Raw genomic sequence first — 5,386 nt, forward strand, 5'->3', positions numbered from 1 at the left:
TGTAACGCCCTTGAGAGTGAATGTATGAGAGATGGAGGTGGTTTCTTTTTCTTTCTTTTTTTCTTCCTTTTCTGTATGTTAAGATGGTGCCTAATGGGTAACCTGTGCGGGCTTTCGTTGATCTTAGTAGGTCACCACGGCGCGGTAGCAGTGCCGCTGCGGCTAACAACCGAGTCCTAGCAGAAATAAATAAACGTCGTGCTTCGTTGGTAGCAAAAATAATTGGTATCGTAAAACAAAAGCTGTTTCTTTTTAATGTTTGCAGACGACACGCTCACACGGATTCCCCCCTGACCGCGAAAGCAACGACGCGAGCAAGCTATGGGGCCCAAAGGTATTCTGTGGGGATTCTTTAACATGTGCTGAAACCATAGTGCTGGCCAGAGAGTCCAACCGAAACGTTTATCGGTTCAGTTCGAGTTTAGGTTCGACGATAAGGTTTCAGTTGTGGTTCAGCTCCGGAAGGCAACTAATAATGGTTCGAACCGTTTTTTTTAAACGGTTCGGTTCACGAACCGGTTTAGGGGCCACGGGTGGGAATGAAGCATAACAGGTAGATTAAATCGCACTTCCGTTTGTGTGGTGGTGCTTGAAGTGGGCAGGAAGACGTCAACGGTCGTTCAAGCTAAGACATCGCGCGATATGAAAGACAAGATTAGTAGTGGTTACGACAGGATCATAACCACATGAAATACCGGTTTGGGTTGACTGTCCCCGCACGTAGCTTATGTCGCGGTGGTTAACTAACCCACCAGGTTGCTCGTCAGGAAGATAATTAACAGTCAACCAATCTTGCAACCTTGGCCTAAGTCATTGAAATTATTGTTTACCAGTCGTGAGATGCGAATACACGTTAATCAGCAAATGACGCTTCATGGTAGGTGGATTGGAATGGTGCGATTCAGAGCTCGGGGTCTTTATGTAAAAGGCGAGTTATCGTGTCATCACTGACCGCCGCCGTGCTACCATGTCACCGTTAGAGTGAAGTGTCTGTGGAACAAGACAAAGCACGGGCAAGAGTAAGTGCAAACAGAGAGTTCGAATCATTTTCGCCCAATAAGAATGAAAAGAACTTACCAATCTGGTTTTCTTTGTGCATTTGAAATAAAAACGGTAAACACAAATATACTGACATCGTATATAAATATCACCAATTATTGGTGATTTTTAAATACGATGTCAGTATGATTGTTTTTACTTCTTTTATTTCAAATGCACAAAGAAAACCAGACTGCTATGTTCTTTTCATTCTGACCAGCATGAGAGCGGCTGGCCCTTTACCTTCTAAGGGACTTATGCAATGTCACACACGCATGGTGGGAGTTATCCTACAGCGTCGTACACACGGGCACATGCTGTAGTTCGATTGATGGGGTAACTTCGCCAATAATCCTGACGGTTGCCGTGGTACATGGAGTATCCCAATGAAGACTACTGAGGGATGCTCGCATGTTTTCTGTGATGGATAGTCCTCTTGGACCACCCTAGTCCCAGAGCAAGAGAGTTAGCACACCCCTCCCTCTCCTGTGCCACCATCATCATCTCTCCCCTCCCCCTTTCACCCTCCCCTTTTCTCCCTCCCCTGGGTGCACCGAGCCGCCACTTCAGAGCAGGCTGACCGCACTTTCCCCCTACATCACCACCCACCCACCCCCATGCTGTAGTTGAGCTCACATAGTTTGCTTTCACAGTGCACTGCACAAAAAAGAACAAAAGAAGAAAAACAAAAAAACAAAACGAAGAAGATAAAATTTGAAAGACCAAAAGTCACACAGCCGACGACGTATCCATCGGCTGGTTCGCGTACTCGCATTTATATACAGGATGCCTACGATAACTGTAGAAATGACTCTCTAGTATATAGCGCTGTCAAAGAAAAACTGACAGCTCTCCTATCACGTTTGTGTTACAAACAGGCTGACACACACACACACACATAAATGAGATGATGCTGTGTTGGGCTGATCTTACAATGCAGCACCTTTTCGGCTCATTTGCATATCAAAATTCGGGGATGGATATTTTAACGCACGTGCGGGTTTCAGGATTTGTTAAACCTTAAATGGCTTGCGACTGGGATAGTCTCTCAATCTGCCATCTCGCTTCTGCCCGAAATCCCCTAATTAAAAAGTTAATTAATGAACTTTAGGTAATCAGCCATCTTGCAGTTGCACACTTTCTTCGGGAAGACGTCCGCCTGGCCGCGGAACTCAACTGCAAAAACAACATCTATGCTGCTCTCGTAGCTTTTTTATAAAAATTCTGGTCAGTCTTACTTGACGCACCCTGCATATTCATGTGTATGTCTTAGACATTAGTAACCATAAGACTTTTCAGTTACCACCTTTATTGTTATTTCGCGACTCGAGAAAATCCGGAGCATTCCTGCAGGGCACGACTTTTTCGGCAAGCAAGAGGAAGGCTACGAAGCTAATAAAAGAAGAAAAAAGACGAAAAAAGTTTTGCACAACATGCCCTTAGTTCCGTATGAAACGTTATTTGAACCGGCTACCGGTATTTTTTAACGGTTCAGTCCCGGTTCAACTCCAAGGTGGCATCGACTGTTTCGGTTCGGTTCAGTTCCGGTTCGGCCAAAATTAACGGTTAACAACTGTTTTCGGTTCGGGTTCGGTTGGACTCTCTGGTGCTGACACATGGTGGTCGCGGGAACAGTGCTACAGGGAGGTCTCTAACTGTCAAGCACCCATTCGCCCGACCGGGTGCCAAGAAGGTCGCCTTACGAGAGAAGAAACAATTACAAGTACGGACCATAGCCAGCTAGCTTCAAAACACACCTTCAGTAGTATGGTAATGTCATGGTAAAGTTCGTCACGTGCACAAGAGGGTGGCGGTGATGGTGTCGATGTTACCGAGCCGTTTGCCCGCCTGCCCAAGCAAGCAATGACTGATGGCCGACGGTTGCCAAAAGGTCGGATGACAGTTGGCCAACGACTCTTTCGGCCATCCAACGTTGGCGCAGCGTTGCATAGTGATAGGCAGAGCGAGGATAGGAAAGCCGTCGGCCAGGGTACAGATCCGTATCAAGAAACGAGCTCGTTGGCCAAGCACTTGCCAAAGCTTTGATCAATCTCGCCTGGGGGAGAGAAAAACGTAGAATGGTCTAGCGCTGCATAAGTTCGACTTTCGATGGACCAAGGGAATTTCTCAAAACTAAAGCAGTAAGAAACAGAAGCATTACCTTCATGGCGAGTTAATACGACAAGCAATTCATCATTTCAGTGTCGTTTGTGTACGCGCCAAATTAAACTTAGACACGCCTCACCCTTCATTTTGACACACACGCGAACAGGTCTCTCGAATTTGGGGAATCTCGCTGGACAAGTTATGTATAATATCTCTTTTTCCTTAGGAAACGTTGTGGGAAATCATTACCTTACGCCGCGAGACAATTGAGTCTGAAAATGAGGGACGCCGCAGGAATGCTTTGGTCTGTATCTTGGCACAAGCTTAGTACAACGTAGGCTGGCCAATGCTTGGCAAATCGTTGCCTAAGGTACAGATCCGTATCCAGAAACAAGCTTGTTGGCCGATGATGTACCAAGCAAGGCCAGGTAGGCCAGCCTAACTATAGCCTAGCTTGGCCCAACCTTTGTTTGTTGCTTGGGTGGTGGGTATCATGTTGCTCCAGAGGGATCGTGCATCTTGGACAGACCATATGTGGAACTTCTGACAATTGCCTTATGGTGACCGAGAAAAACTCAGTGAGAACAACCCGACAGCACATCCGGTACCGGCCGGGATTCGATCTCGGCTCCGACTACCGGGACAGTTCCACGGCACAGTTCTGGCTCGCTCTTGTGCCGGGGATAAACCCTCAGCACAACTGGCAACGCGCAATTCAGGAGCGTCTGCTTTTTCTACGGGGCCAAATACGCGCATTCGAAATGTTTCTGTCATTGCAACTCTGCTACGCCTTCGATAATGCAGTAGCACAGTACGTGACCTTCACAGGGCGATCTCGGTCACCGTATGTTCATACACTGATTAACCATTCTGCTGTACCTCTCAAACCCACCTCCAAGAATATTCCCTGGTTAGATCTTGCTGGGCTCAAAGCGGAAGGTTACATCCATAGTCTGCACTTCAGCAGAGAACTATCTTCCACGCCAATGGCAGGAACACTGGGGTGCATACAGATCTAAGGGGAGCCAGGGTCGGATCCAGACCCTCATCTTTTATCTTGGCCTGATGATTTGGGGGCGATCCCACCCTGCATCCGCCACTGAGGAGAACAGAAGGCGACTGGAAGCCCCCGTGGGGCGTCGACATTCTGCAGGTCTCCTTCCTCCACTTCTCTGTCTGCGCAATGTCTCAATGAAGAAGGAGACAGTAGGACATCTTGTCGACTGTGACATTACCATGAGTCTGGGGCGAAGACGGACCGGACGACATGAACTAATGGGACAAGCCGAAGACTTCGTCCTGTTCGCTTCCATACCAGCTCACTTGCATTATTTCCCTTGTTCTACATAGGATATCTTCTCGCAAACACAAAAGGCGAATAATTTTGGAAGGTTCCTCTAATGACTACTGGGGCGAGGTTCCTTTAGGCGTAGAGAAAATGATATGGTCCATTTGACTCAATGAGTGGTTCTTTACAAGGAAGGACCTATGCTTCTTTTGAGTTGTGCATGTGTTGGCAGTGTACCCTGCAAGAGCAAAGCATAATCGCTGCACACAAGGTTGTACGAACGTGATGGTTGTTTTGTGTTGGCGATCTATATCGAACCAACACAGAAACGTCCTGTAATTGTCCCCAGGATGTCAACCCCGGACGACGATGACATCCTCAGGAAGTTATCAACTGGTCCTCCCAGTGTTACCTCCGTGTTAAAGTGGGACTCCCGGTCATATCACCTGCACATCCTCAGGGTGTCGACCTGGAACACTCGCAGGACCTTGTGAGGACTTCACCTGCACCCACCTGTACTTCATTTTTCTGCGTATAATTTATGCGGAAGCAGACGCAGTCCTGATAACTTCTCTTTTTCCATACACTTAACTTCCGCAATACAATCTCGCTATTTGTTTCTAGTACAATGAGCGCAGCCGTTTAAAGAGAAAGCAGACAGAAATATAAAAAAACTTTAAAAAAATCTTGTCAGGGGCACGAAGTCCGAGAAACCCACTCCGAAAGGTTCTAGAATTCTCTTCCGAAGCCAAAACAGACACAGTTTATCATACGAGAGTCCTGCTCGCGTGTGACACAAAACGAAGGGTGAGCTATTCATGTTTCTTTCGATCACGCAAAGAAAGAATACTCAAAGTGAGAAATTGATTGAAGTATTAGGTCCACATCAGTGCAAAGTCTATGTTTCTTACTCTTTTTGGTTTGAGACGTTCAGGTAGGAGCTGTGAAAGTCAA

The sequence above is a fragment of the Ornithodoros turicata genome, chromosome 3, assembly GCF_037126465.1.
Source record: "Ornithodoros turicata isolate Travis chromosome 3, ASM3712646v1, whole genome shotgun sequence".
NCBI lineage: Eukaryota > Metazoa > Arthropoda > Arachnida > Ixodida > Argasidae > Ornithodoros > Ornithodoros turicata.